The following is a 15975-nucleotide window of genomic DNA, read 5'->3' as shown; positions in this document are numbered from 1 at the left end:
ATGTGCTTGCTTTCTAGACAATAGTTTGTTTTCACAAAGAGGTTACTGTTCACTTAGCTACATTTAAAGGGATGTTAATCTACAATATTTAATTACAGCGCAAGACATTGCAATAAAATTTACTTTTATTATTTATATTTATTGATTTTCATATAAAATAAAAAGGTTGTTACTGTAACACACCAACTTTAATAAAAGTGAGAAACAATAATACCAACCAAAACAATAAAACAAAAATTAAGTATGCACAAGATAAATACAGGATATATTTTACTTTTATATTTCCCCATTTTTCTGTATTTTAAAGTGAATGTAAATTTTGATGCTTAAGTGCCCGGTTTTTAAAAATTCAATTAAAAACAGGGGCACTTTAATTCATCAAAAACATAATTTATGTAAGAATTTACCTGATAAATTCATTTATTTCAAATTGGCAAGAGTCCATGAGCTAGTGACGTATGGGATATACAATCCTATCAGGAGGGGCAAAGTTTCCCAAACCTCAAAATGCCTATAAATACACCCCTCACTACACCCACAATTCAGTTTAACGAATAGCCAAGTAGTGGGGTGATAAAGAAAAGCGTAAAAAGCATCAACAAAGGAATTTAAAAATAATTGTGCTTTATACAAAAAAATCATAACCACCATAAAAAGGGTGGGCCTCATGCCAATATGAAAAATGAATTTATCAGGTAAATTCTTACATAAATTATGTTTTCTTTCATGTAATTTGAAAGAGTCCATGAGCTAGTGACGTATGGGATATCAATACACAAAATGTGGAACTCCACACAAGAGTCACTAGAGAGGGAGGGATAAAAATAAAGAACAGCCATTTTCCGCTAAAAAAATTAATCCACAACCCAAATTATAAGTTTATTCTTAAATGAGAAGAAAAACTTAAAACATAAGCAGAGGAATCAAACTGAAACAGCTGCCTGAAGAACTTTTCTACCAAAAACTGCTTCTGAAGAAGCAAATACATCAAAACGGTAGAATTTAGTAAATGTATGCAGAGAGGACCAAGTCGCCGCTTTGCAAATCTGATCAACTGAAGCTTCATTCTTAAAAGCCCAAGAAGTGGAGACTGATCTAGTAGAATGAGCTGTAATTCTGAGGCGGGGCCTGACCCGACTCCAAATAAGCTTGATGAATCAAAAGCTTTAACCAAGAAGCCAAGGAAATAGCAGAAACCTGACCTTTCCTAGAACCAGAAAATATAACAAATAGACTAGAAGTCTTCCTGAAATATTTAGTAGCTTCAACATAATATTTCAAAGCTCTCACCACATCCAAAGAATGTAAGGATCTTTCCAAAGGATTCTTAGGATTAGGACACAAGGAAGGGACAACAATTTCTCTACTAATGTTGTTAGAATTCACAACCTTGGGTAAAAATTCAAATGAAGTCCGCAAAACCACCTTATCCTGATGAAAAATCAGAAAAGGAGATTCACAAGAAAGAGCAGATAGCTCAGAAACTCTTCTAGCAGAAGAGATGCCCAAACGGAACAACACTTTCCAAGAAAGTAGTTTAATGTCCAAAGAATGCATAGGCTCAAATGGAGGAGCCTGTAAAGCCCTCAAAACCAAATTAAGACTCCAAGGAGGAGAGATTGATTTAATGACAGGCTTAATACGAGCCAAAGCCTGTACAAAACAATGAATATCAGGAAGATTAGCAATTTTTCTGTGGAACAGAACAGAAAGAGCAGAGATTTGTCCTGAAGAAACTAAAATTCTAGGAATTCTAAAAGAATGCCAAGAGAATTTATGAGAAGAACACCAAAGTAAGTCTTCCAAACTCGATAATAAATCTTTCTAGACACAGAATTACGAGCCTGCAACATAGTATTAATCACTGAGTCAGAGAAACGTCTATGACTAAGCACTAAGCGTTCAATTTCCATACCTTCAAATTTAATGATTTGAGATCCTGATGGAAAAAGGGCCTTGAGACAAAAGGTCTGGCCTTAACGGAAGTGGCCAAGGTTGGCAACTGGACATCCGAACAAGATCTGCATACCAAAACCTGAGTGGCCATGATGGAGCCACCAGCAGTACAAACGAACACTCCATTATGATTTTGGAAATCACTCTTGGAAGAAGAACTAGAGGCGGAAAGATAACTCCAAGGAAGTGACAACGCATCCACTGCTTCCACCTGAGGATCCCTGGACCTGGACAGATACCTGGGAAGTTTCCTGTTTAGATGAGAAGCCATCAGATCTATTTCTGGAAGCCCCCACATCTGAACAATCTGAAAAAACACATCTGGGTGAAGAGACCACTCTCCCGGATGTAAAGTCTGGCGACTGAGATAATCCGCTTCCCAATTGTCTATACCTGGAAAATGGACTGCAGAAATTAGACTGGAGCTGGATTCCGCCCAAGCAAGTATCTGAGATACTTCTTTCATAGCTTGAGGACTGTGAGTCCCACCTTGATGATTGACATATGCCACGGTTGTGACATTGTCTGTCTGAAAACAAATAAACGGTTCTCTCTTCAGAAGAGGCCAAAACTGAAGAGCTCTGAGAATCGCACGGAGTTCCAAAATATTGATTGGTAATCTCGCCTCTTGAGATTTCCAAACCCCCTGCGCTGTCAAAGATCCCCAGACAGCTCCCCAACCTGAAAGACTCGCATCTGTTGTTATCACAGTCCAGGTTGGACGAACAAGAGAGGCCCCTAGAATTATACGATGGTGATCTAACCACCAAGTCAGAGATAGTTGAACATTGGTATTTAAGGATATTAATTGTGATATCCTTGTATAATCCCTGCACCACTGATTCAGCATACACAGCTGACGAGGTCTCATGTGAAAACGAGCAAAAGGGATCGCGTCCGATGCTGCAGTCATGAGACCTAAAACCTTCATGCACATAGCTACTGAAGGGAATGATTGAAACTGAAGATTCCGACAAGCTGCAACCAATTTCAGACGTCTCTTGTCTGTTAGAGACAAAGTCATGGATACTGAATCTATTTGGAAACCTAAAAAGGTTACCCATATCTGAGGAATCAAATAACTTTTTTTTAAATTGATCCTCCAACCATGTTTTTGAAGAAACAACACTAGTTGATTTGTGTGAGATTCTGCAGAACGTAAAGACTGAGCAAGTACCAAGATATTGTCCAAATAAGGAAACACCACAATACCCCGCTCTCTTATTACAGAGAGTAGGGCACCAAGAACATTTGAAAAGATCCTTGGAGCTGTTGCTAGGCCAAAAGGAAGAGCAACAAAACATAATTTATGTAAGAACTTACCTGATAAATTCATTTCTTTCATATTGTCAAGAGTCCATGAGTTAGTGACATATGGGATATACAATCCTACCAGGAGGGGCAAAGTTTCCCAAACCTCAAAATGCCTATAAATACACCCCTCACCACACCCACAATTCAGTTTAACGAATAGCCAAGCAGTGGGGTGATAAAGAAAGGAGTAGAAAGCATCAACAAAGGAAATTTGGAAATAATTGTGCTTTATACAAAAAAATCATAACCACCATAAAAAGGGTGGGCCTCATGGACTCTTGCCAATATGAAAGAAATGAATTTATCAGGTAAGTTCTTACATAAATTATGTTTTCTTTCATGTAATTGGCAAGAGTCCATGAGCTAGTGACATATGGGATATCAATACCCAAGATGTGGAGTCTTCCACTCAAGAGTCACTAAAGAGGGAGGGAATAAAATAAAAACAGCCATATAACGCTGAAAAAATTAATCCACAACCCAAAAAAATAGTTTATTTTCATTTTAGAAAGAAAAAAACTTAAATCAGAAGCAGAAGAATCAAACTGAAACAGCTGCCTGAAGAACTTTTCTACCAAAAACTGCTTCCGAAGAAGCAAATACATAAAAACGGTAGAATTTAGTAAATGTATGCAAAGAGGACCAAGTCGCTGCTTTGCAAATCTGATCAACTGAAGCTTCATTCTTAAAAGCCCACGAAGTGGAGACTGATCTAGTAGAATGAGTTATAATTCTCTGAGGCGGGGCTTGACCCGACTCCAAATAAGCTTAATGAATCAAAAAGCTTTAACATAATATTTCAAAGCTCTCACCACATCCAAAGAATGTAAGGATCTTTCCAAAGGATTCCTAGGATTAGGACACAAGGAAGAGACAACAATTTCTCTACTAATGTTGTTAGAATTCACAACCTGAGGTAAAAATTCAAATGAAGTCTGCAAAACCGCCTTATCCTGATGAAAAATCAGAAAGATTCACAAGAAAGAGCAGATAGCTCAGAAACTCTTCTAGCAGAAGAGATAGCCAAAAAGAACACCACTTTCCAAGAAAGTAATTAAATGTACAAAGAATGCATAGGCTCAACTGGAGAAGCCTGTAAAGCCTTCAGAACCAAATTAAGACTCAAAGGAGGAGAAATACGAACTAAAGCCTGTACAAAACAGTGTATATCAGGAAGTATAGCAATCTTTCTGTGAAATAAAACAGAAAGAGCGGAGATTTGTCCTTTCAAGGAACTTGCAGACAAAACCTTATCCAAACCATCCTGAAAAAACTGAAAAATTCTAGGAATTCTAAAAGAATGCCAGGAGAATTTATGAGAAGAACACCATGAAATGTAAGTTTTCCAAACTCTATAATAAATCTTCCTAGAGACTGATTTACGAGCTTGAAACATAGCATCAATCACGGAGTCAGAGAAACCTCTGACTTAGTACTAAGCGTTCAATTTCAATACCTTCAAATTTAATGATTTGAGATCCTGATGGAAAACCTTGAGATAGTAGGTCTGGCCGTAACAGAAGTGGCCAAGGCGGGCAACTGGCCGAACCAGTTCTGAATACCAAAACCTGTGGGGCCATACTGGCGCTACCAGCAACACAAATGATTGTTCCATGATGATTTTTGGAAATCACTCTTGGAAGGAGAACTAGAGGCGGGAAGATATAAGCAGGATGAAAACACCAAGAAAGTATCAGCGCATCCACTGCTTCCGCCTGAACATCCCTGGACCTGGATAGGTATGTGGGAAGTTTCTTGTTTAGATGAGAGGCCATGAGATCTATCTCTGGAAGACCCCATATCTGAACAATCTGAGAAAAAACATCTGGATGGAGAGACCACTCCCCTGGATGTAAAGTCTGGCGGCTGAGATAATCCGCTTCCCAAATGTCTACACCTGGGATATGCACCGCAGAGATTAGACAGGAGCTGGATTCCGCCCAAACAAGTATTCGAGATACTTCTTCATAGCGTGGGGACTGTGAGTCCCACCCCGATGATTGACATATGCCACTGATGTGAAAATGTCTGTCTGAAAACAAATGGACGGTTCTCTCTTTAACAGAAGCCAAAACTGAAGAGCTCTGAGAATTGCACAGAGTTCTAAAATATTTATTGGAAATTTCGCCTCTTGAAATTTCCAAACCCCTTGTGCTGTCAGAGATCCTCAAACAGCTCCCCAACCTGAAAGACTCGCATCTGTTGTGATCACAGTCCAGGTTGGACGAACAAAAGAAGTCCCTTGAACTAAACAATGGTGATCTATCCACCATGTCAGAGAGTGTCGTACATTGGGATTTAAGGATATTAATTGTGATATCTTTGTATAATCCCTGCACCATTGATTCAGCATACAAAGCTGAAGAGGTCTCATGTGAAAACGAGCAAAGGGGATCGCGTCCGATGCTGCAGTCATGAGACCTAAAACTTCCATGCACATAGCCACTGAAGGGAATGACTGAGACTGAAGGTGCCGGCAGGCTGCAACCAATTTTAAACGTCTCTTGTCTGTTAGAGACAGAGTCATGGACACTGAATCTATCTGGAAGCCTAAAAAGGTGACCCTTGTCTGAGGAATCAAGAAACCTTTTGGTAAATTAATCCTCCAACCATGTTTCCGAAGAAACAACACTAGTTGAATCGTGTGAGATTCTGCAGTACGTAAAGACTGAGCTAGTACCAAGATAACGTCCAAATAAGGAAACACCGCAATACCCTGTTCTCTGATTACAGAGAGTAGGACACCCAGAACCCTTGAAAAGATTCTTGAAGCGGTTGCTAGGCCAAATGGAAGAGCAACAAATTGGTAATGCTTGTCTAGAAAAGAGAATCTCAGAAACTGATAATGTTCTCGATGAATCGGAATATGAAGGTATGCATCCTGCAAGTCTATATTTGGACATATAATGTCCTCGCTGAACAAAAGACAGAATAGTCCTTATAGTCACCAACTTGAAAGTTGGTACTCTTACATAACGATTCAAAATTTTCAGATCCAAAACTGGTCTGAATAAATTTTCCTTCTTTGGAACAATGAAATAGATTTGAATAAAACCCCAAACCTTGTTCCAGAAGAGGAACTGGCATGATTACCCCTGAAGACTCCAGGTCTGAAACATACTTCAGGAAAGCCTGAGCTTTTACTGGATCTACTGTGATACGTGAGAGAAAAAATCTTCTCACAGGAGGTCTTACTCTGAATCCTATTCGATAGCCTAGAGAGACAATGCTCTGAATCCATTGATTTTGAACAGAATTTATCCAAATATCCTTGAAAAACCTTAATCTGCCCCCTACCAGCTGAGCTGGAATGAGGACCGCACCTTCAAGCAGACTTAGGGGCTGACTTTGGTTTCCTAAAAGGCTTGGATTTATTCCAATTTGAGGAAGGCTTCCAATTGGAGGCAGATTCCTTGGGGGGAGGATTGAGTTTTTGTTCCTTATTCTGACGAAAGGAGCGAAAACAGAAGCCTTAGATTTACCCTTAGGTTTTTTATCCTGAGGCAGAAAAAACTCCCTTTCCCCCAGTAACAGTTGAAATAATAGAATCCAACTGAGAACCAAATAAATTATTACCTTGGAAAGAAAGAGATAGCAATCTAGATTTAGATGTCATATCAGCATTCCAAGATTTAAGCCACAAAGCTCTTCTAGCTAATATAGCTAAAGACATGGATCTAACATCACAAATAAAATGATTAGCATGTTGCAGTAAGCAAATAATGCTAGATACGTCAGAATCCAATTCATGTTGCGCTAAATTCTCCAACCAGAAAGTTAATGCAGCCGCAACATCAGCCAAAGAAATTGCAGGTCTGAGAAGATGACCTGAATATAAATAGGCCTTCCTTAGATAAGATTCAAGCTTCCTATCTAAAGGATCCTTAAAGGAAGTACTATCTACCATTGGAATAGTAGTACGTTTAGCAAGAGTAGAAATAGCCCCATCAATTTTGGGGATCTTTTCCGAAAACTCTATAAATTTTGCTGGCCAAAACAACTATTACAAATGACATTCGGCGACATAATTTCTACAACTTTACAACAAATGCACTTAGCTTTTGTAGAACCGATGTCAAGCAGCAATGTTCCAGCAGAAGCTTCTGAGGCAGGGTCAAAGTGAGACATCTTGCAAAATGTAAGAGAGAAAACAACATATAAAGCAAAATTATCTATTTCCTTTTATGACAGTTTCAGGAATGGGGAAAAATGCAAATAGCATAGCCCTCTGATAGAGAAAAAATCAAGAGGCAAACATCAATGGGGTATTGAAATAATGAAAAAGTTTGGCGCCAAAAAATGACGCACAACGTAACTAAACTTTTTTGGCGCCAAAAAATAACCGGAAATGACACACTTGCGTCACTAATGACACAACCGTGTGAAAGGTCTCGGTGTCAAGTATGACGCCAGAAATGACGAACTTGTGTCATAGACGTATCTTTTCACGCCAAAAAAAGTTTCGCGCCAAAAAATGACGCAATAAAGTTTAGCATTTGTCGCACCCGCGGGCCTAATACCGCCCGCAATTTGTAAGAAGTAGTCAATTGAAAAAGACTAAACCCCAGGTAAGAAAGAAATTTCATTTTTAAAAGATGTTTATATTCCCCAAATATGAAACCGACAGTCTGCAGAAGGAAATACATGAACCTGACTCATGGCAAATATAAGTACAATACATATATTTAGAACTTTATATAAATGCATAAAGTGCCAAACCATAGCTGGGGTGCCTTAAGTAATAAAAAACATACTTACCAAAAGACACCCATCCACATATAGCAGATAGCCAAACCAGTACAGAAACAGTTATCAGTAGAGGTAATGGTAATTCGAGAGTATATCGTCGATCTGAAAAGGCAGGTAGGAGATGAATCTCTACGACCGATAACAGAGAACCCATGAAATAGACCCCCGTTAGGGAAATCATCGTATTCAATAAGTGATACTCCCTTCACATCCCTCTGACATTCGCTGTACTATGAGAGGAATCGGGCTTCAACAATGCTGAGAAGCGCATATCAACGTAGAAATCTTAGCACAAAAACTTATTTCACCACCTCCATAGGAGGCAAAGTTTGTAAAACTGAATTGTGGGTGTGGTGAGGGGTGTATTTATAGGCATTTTGAGGTTTGGGAAACTTTGCCCCTCCTGGTAGGATTGTATATCCCATATGTCACTAGCTCATGGACTCTTGCCAATTACATGAAAGAAAAGCTCCCTTCCCCCCAGTGACAGTTGAAATAATTGAATCTAACTGAGAACCAAATAATTTATTACCTTGAAAAGACATTGATTTAGAAGTCATATCAGCATTCCAAGATGTAAGCCATAAAGCTCTTCTAGCTAATATAGCTAAAGACATATATCTGACATCAATTCTGATGATATCAAAAATGGCATCACAAATGAAATTATTAGCATGTTGAATTAACTTAATAATGCTATACACATTATGATCTGATACTTGCTGCGCTAGGGTTTCCAACCAAAAAGTTGAAGCAGCTGCAACATCAGCCAAAGAAATAGCAGGCCTAAGAAGATGACCTGAACATAAATAAGCTTTCCTTAGATAATATTCAAGTTTCCTATCTAAAGGATCTTTAAAAGAAGTACTTTTGCCGTAAGAATAGTAGTACGTTTAGCAATAGTAGAGATGGCCCCATCAACTTTGGGGATCTTTTCCGAAAACTCCAATCTATCAGACGGCAAAGGGTACAGTTTCTTAAACCTTGAAGGAGGAGTAAGAGAGGTACCCAGTCTATTCCATTCCCTAGAAATCACATCTGAAATAGCATCAGGAACTGGAAAAACCTCTGGAATAACTACATGAGGTTTAAAAACTGAATTTAAACGTTTACTGGTTTTAATATCAAGAGGACTAGTCTCCTCCATATCTAATGCAATCAACACCTCTTTCAATAAGGAACGAATATACTCCATTTAAATAAGTATGAAGATTTGTCAGTGTCAATATCTGAGGCAGAATCTTCTGAACCAGATAGATACTCATCAGAGATAGATAAATCAGAATGTTGAGAAGCGCATATCAACGTAGAAATCTTAGCACAAACTTACTTCACCACCTCCATAGGAGGCAAAGTTTGTAAAACTGAATTGTGGTTGTGGTGGGGGTGTATTTATAGGCATTTTGAGGTTTGGGAAACTTCTCCCTTCCTGGTAGGAATGTATATTCCATACGTCACTAGCTCTTGGACTCTTGCCAATTTGAAATAAATGAATTTATCAGGAAAGAAATACATATATTTAAAACTTTACATTAATACATAAAGCGCCAAACCATAGCTGAGAGTGTCTTAAAATAATGATACATACTTACCGAAAGACACCCATCCACATATAGCAGATAGCCAAACCAGTACTGAAAGCTATCAGCAGAGGTAATGGTATATAAGAGTATATCGTCAATCTGAAAAGGCAGGTAGGAGATGAATCCCTACGACCGATAACAGAGAACCCTTGAAAAGATTTCCTGCAAGGAAAACCATAAAATCAAACAGGCGATACTCTCTTCACATCCCTCTGACAAACACTGTACTCAGAGGAATTGGGCTTCAGAATGCTTAGAAGCCATTATCATACTAGAAATCATAAAAAAATCAAGCACAAACTTACTTCACCACCTCCATAGGAGGCAAAGTTTGTAAAACTGAATTGTGGGTGTGGTAAGGGGTGTATTTATAGGCATTTTGAGGTTTGGGAAACATTGCCCCTCCTGGTAGGATTGTATATCCCATACGTCACTAGCTCATGGACTCTTGCCAATTACATGAAAGAAAGTTTGATTAAAGTGATATAACCAAGTGACGCACATCACAGAGAACATCAGGGAGCAGCCATCTTCCCAACCATGTTGCGCCTTAAGAATAAATAAGGGATCACACAGGATACATTAAGAGGTACTACCTTGCATTCAGCTCATGTCTATACTCAACAGAACTAGAATATGACAATGCTACTAGAAAAGGGGACTCTTAGCCAACACACTCTCCACAGCGACATCATCCTTGGATAATTGGGAGTCACGGTTGCTACAATTACTCAATAAAGCGTCAGAGGGCTCAGCGTTTGTTCTCACACCAGAACTATTGCGCTTCCCCTGCAACCCAGGCAACTTAGATAAAACCTCTGTGAGGGTAGTATTCATAATTGCGGCCATATCTTGTAGGGTGAAAGAATTAGATGCACTAGAAGTATTTGGCGTCGCTTGTGCGGGCGTTAATGGTTGTGACACTTGGGGAGAATTAGATGGCATAACCGGATTCCCTTCTGACTGAGAATCATCCTGCGACATACTTTTAGTAGCTAAAATATGTTTTTTTTTTTCAATTTATTGAGCTTTCAGTGCATAAGGGACACATTCTAAGTGGAGGTTCCACAATGGCTTCTAAACATATTAAACATTGACTTTCCTCAATGTCAGACATGTTTAACAGGCTAGTAATGACTACAAACAAGCATGAAATCACTTTATTTAGTGAAAAAAATAACCATCTTAAAAAAACGGTACTGCGCCTTTAAGAGAAAAAAAAAGCATACACGTTCTGCAAAACAGCCTTAAAATGCACCAAATTTTTCAAAATTTTGCAAGCAGACACAATATATTTAAGTTAAGTAGTTAAGATTGCCCCACAAGGAATTATAACATTTAACCCTTTAATGTGTAAACCGGATTGAAATTAGGCCTAAATCCGGAAAAAACACCCTCAGCACCTTGCCACAGCCCTGCTGTGGCCCTACCTGCCCTCAGGGATAGTAAATGTGGGGTTAAAGCTTCGATTTGGCCCAAAACATCCACCAGAGCCCTCAGGAGTTAGAGCTTGCTGCGAGAAACTAACTGCGCATCTGAGGCGGGAAAATAGGCCCCGCCCATCTCACTCGATGTCTCTACAGCCTCAAAGAACCGCACCAGAGCGGTTTTAACTAGCCATGTAGGTTCTGAGACCCAAAAAATAAGGCAAGTGTACCCTCAATAAAGTTGCCCAAAACGTTATTGCCCACAAAACGTTAACAGCACTCCCAGTTCATAAAAACGTTTGCCCACAAACATTTACAACTCAGTGTCAACCATTTTTGTAATTGGCCCCTTATGCAAGCATAGTAATGCCCTTCTTATTAGCTCTAGGATTACTGCTTACCCTTACCCTCCTGGGTATAATGTCAGCCTTTCTGAAATACACTCTCTCCAGAAAAATATGACTGAACATACCTTATTGCTGCATAGCATGAAAATGTTCCTCACACTGAAGTTTCCTGTACTCATCAGCCTCTGTGGGAACAGCACTGGATCTTAGTTACAAATGCTAAGATCATCATCCTCCAGGCAGCAGTCTTCATCCATCTGCTGCCTGAGAGTAAATAGTACACACCGGTACCATTTAAAACAAAAAACTCTTGCTTGAAGAAATTAAAAACTAATATTTTATCACCTCTTTCACTTTACCCTTCCTAGTACTTAGAGTAGGCAAAGAGAATGACTGGGGGGTGGAGCTAAGGGAGGAGGTATATAGACAGCTCTGCTGTGGTGCTCTTTGCCACTTCCTGTTAACAGGAGGATAATATCCCACAAGTAAAGGATGAATCCGTGGACTCGTCTTACCTTTATAGAAGAAAGGGGAAATTTCCACATACCCCCAGCAGGGAAGACAAAAAAACTCAGCTAAATGAGTCCGAAAGGACCCCCAGAAACCAAAGTAACTAGGACCAAGAAAAAGAGTGAACAAGGAGGAAGAGGGCACCTATAAAAAGATTCTGCCGACCCAGCAAAGCGAGAACTTGTAAAGCCCCCTCCACCTCAAACCAAGGGCCAAGAAACGTCCTGAGAACTGAAGAGGAGGAAAGAAAAATCCCTCCCCTACACAGAGCACTTACTCGCACCAAGAATAAAGCAACTGAAAGACAAACTGTCCCCGGGAGCCGCTGAGAAACAGCATCAGATATCTGAGTATGCTCCTACAACCCATAGGCGTCCTGCTACAAATAAGTACTTAGCGACCACAGGTCTCCACCCTAGCTATGCAACCGCACAGGACCTTCTTCAGAAGAACTACTCCGAAAAACAGAGCAGGACCTTCCAAAACAGAGGAAAGGAAGGACCCGAACCCAGTAGAAAAAACTACCTGCCAAGGAGGGATCAACCATGAAGCCTCACCCTAAAGAAGGTTTACAATAACTGTGATACACGGCTAAGATCCACAGATCCAACAGATCCCTGACTCTCGCTCTGGCAATTGACCCAGGCACCAAAGTGACTGATAATGTCCAAAAGTCTAATGGATTAAAAGTACCCCGAATCATAAACAGCTTGTGAGCACACATTCAAGGTGCAAGTAGCTGCAGCTGGTTTCAAACTGCAAACCTTCCGCTTGCTAGGCAGCTAAGCTAACCATCAGGCTACTATAGCTGGCTATTCAGGAACTGCAGGAAGGAAAAAGGGAGGGGACCAGCCCCCCAAAGAGCTCGGGTTTCAGAACCCAGACACAGCCCCCTTCCTGAAGACGAAGGGCACTCCCAAGAGAGACCCTCTACTGTACTACAGTAAAGGCATGGCACCAGAAGTCCATCCCTACACACTGACATCCCGCACGCAAGGCAGGGGGAACAACCCCACTAAACAGAGGAATAAAGAAAACCTCCAAGCACCAGGTGGATACTATGGGATATCAAATTCACCCCCAAAGGGAGGGAAATTGAAGCCAGAACTTAACAGCTTGCTAGCACACAATCAAGTTGCAAATGGCTGCAGTTGATCTCAAACTGCAAACCTTACGCTCACACAGCTAAGCAAACCATCAGGCTTATCACAGCGGGGGTGAGCATAAGCTGTAGAGGAGCTCAAAAGGACATTACCGAAAGAAAAATCATCCGGCCACTAAGAACTCTAAATCTCCCTGCAAGAGAGAAAAATACGCCCGTAGGACCAGAAGACGTCCCGGAACCGGGAAACTGGGCCGTCCCGACACAGTCCTGAGGGATCTGAATACAGACCCCAACAAATTCCAGTCAAAGACAGGACAAACAAACCCAGACACCCGAAAACTCGGAGCCGGCTAATATGTTATAACCCCTGAGGAACCACTAGGTTACCCCATCCAGAGTAGACTTTGCACCAGAGGTGATGCAATCACAGTGATATCCAAGACACCTTGGACACTGAACTTTTGCTAAAATGTCCTATACACAGAGAACTTAGGACACCCACAGTGGGATACAACTCCCAACATAAAGGGTGATAGGCAATGGTGAAGCCATGCAGCCACTCTGGAAGGCCTTCAGGCTCTAGGGACAATTTTAACCAAGGCCAAAGACTAAGTAATGTATGAGAAAATGTAAAACTCTGCTTAGGAATGCTAGCTGTCACCAGAATCACAAGACTGAGGAAAAACAGGAGCTTTACCTGGGATCGAGCCCACAACCTCCTGCTTCAGGTGCGGTGGAACTAACCACTGGGTAGAGAAGCTAAAAGAAGTCTCCAAGATCCTCAGGATCCATTTCCTTAACACCCCTACAGCTCGAGGATTGAGGAAGGAGCATGTATCCTAGCCCCTGGCGGGAGAAAACCCACAAACGCTTAAGCAGGGATGACATAGGAAAGAGGGGAGACAATCTAATCTGTACATCTCCCAAAAATATGGGAGCAGACGAGACCCCGAAAGAATACCCAAAAGGCTTTAACTTCTAGAAACAGATGACCCGAAGTCAACCCCAAGGGAGGGGACAAAAAAGGCCCATCAACCTCAACCCAAAGGAAGAGAGACCGTCATCAAGGAAAACAGATTCCAAGAGGAGAAACTCAAAACAGAAGACGAGGGAAATAGCCCAGATTGACACCTAGTAAGATCCGCTCTGGACCGCCACCCACGAGGCAGAACGAGAACCAGCCTGACATTTAGGAACGAAGGCTTCCTCTACCATGTTTTAGCCATGCAAGGGCAGAGTCTCAAAAAAAATTATGGAGCTCATGGAAGGTTAACTTCACAAAACTCTTAGCAAAAAGCAAAAGATTATTCGATCTAAAGAGACACCAAGATAATAAACTCATCACCCGGCCAGGTCAGCCGGTTACACCGGCACCACGTGGATGAAATAGACCGTAAGGAACAAAAATATCAGGACCAGCCTGCTACATAGTAAACTCCAAACTGAACCAGGCCACAGAAAATTCGAGACCCTCACAAGGACTCGATAAAAGTATTTAAAGACATAATGTACTAACACCTTAACATGCGAATTCTGTGGAAGTGCCCAAGCGATCACAAAATCACTAGTATCAAATTCCAGAGAAGAAATATTTCCAAACGGAGTAATCATAACAGACATGAGCTTCTTAAAAAATTAATATAATACATCCTAACCGGATCAAATAAAAGAAGAGCAGCACCCGCAGGTGAACGCCCAAGAAGAATGGATACACCAACAGGACCAGCCAATCAGAGACCCCATTCTTCCACAGCTCAGAACTGCAATAAGATACCCAAAAGAGAAAGGAAAACTGAAGACGGCCAGGAGCTTACCTCAATCCCACACATCTAACCCAGCTTGCCGTCTGGAAGAGAAGACAAAACATGCCTTAGCAGGACACGAAGGCGTGCCAGTCTATAACAAAAAGCAAGACTTACTGACAACCCAGAGGGTTGGGCCCCTGAAGCTTCAGGGGAGACTGCTTCCCCAGATGGCTGATCTGACCCAGGCGATCCCACGCCTGACGAGCCCCGGTTAGCATAACACGGACAGTATATCAGCAACACCTCCTCAGGAAGATGTAAATACGCCAGGGCCATAGATATTGCCATGCGGAACCATGTTGTAACCTCTGGAGGAAACAAGCCACCTTCCAGAGAAGGGGTAATGGCATTAGGGACACCTGCTTGCGTAGTCAAAGAAAGTTCTAGGTGACGCGTCGCACGGGATATGGGATCCCCAAGGGCGGATGGCTCGGCGGACTCCAAGTTCCCTGTAACAGGAGAAGAGAGCACTCTAGAGCGGCATTCGGAACATAACTGATGGGCATGGATTACCCGGGCCATTTCATACTCTTCACAAGAAGAATCTGACTCAGAGACATCTGTCTCCAAAGTCAGAATCCTCCATAACTTGGTATAAATAAATTCTGGACAGAAAAATAAAAAATGGCACCTTACAACCCCAATGGATGGGGCACTCACCCCCTCCTGAGACCCAGAGACCTAGCGAAACAGACTCTCTCCGTCACCACGCGGCCAGGAATACGGAAATGGAGCACAGAAGCGTGACCACGCTTCGTCACAAGGTGCACCGTGCAGGCCATAGAAAAGCACGCCAAGGCCTATGAGGGCTGCGCAGCCTGACAAGAAAAGACCATTATGTTCCGATCTAGCCACGAGCCCAAGTAACACTACACATTAGCAGACAGAATAATATAAACATGATTCAAGTCCCCCCTGTTCCATAACACCCCTCAGGAAATATTAACCCTTGATTCCTTATAAAGATAAAGGAGTCCCACTGAGACCCTGACTTCTTCGTTTACATTACTTTTTCACATCATCGAAGTAAAATGAAATTATCTTAACTGAATCAACGCCATGGAACAGGAACACGGCCCTTCAAGTGTGACAGATAGTAGCCTCGCTTCTGACATGGACATGAGAGAAGAAAGCAGGCAGTGAAACTCGTCAACGCTGATTGCTAAGGAGCTGTTAACA

The 15975-nt window shown here is 41.3% G+C and overlaps 1 protein-coding gene across 1 annotated transcript in view; it reads right to left on the bottom strand.

The window, feature by feature from the left end:
• Positions 1-15975, bottom strand: part of MED13 (mediator complex subunit 13) — a 1182528-nt gene that overhangs the window by 909562 nt on the left and 256991 nt on the right. The window lies entirely within an intron of this gene.

Source organism: Bombina bombina, chromosome 3 (genome assembly GCF_027579735.1).
Source record: "Bombina bombina isolate aBomBom1 chromosome 3, aBomBom1.pri, whole genome shotgun sequence".
Lineage (NCBI taxonomy): Eukaryota > Metazoa > Chordata > Amphibia > Anura > Bombinatoridae > Bombina > Bombina bombina.
This window is presented reverse-complemented; position numbering and strand designations above follow the sequence as displayed.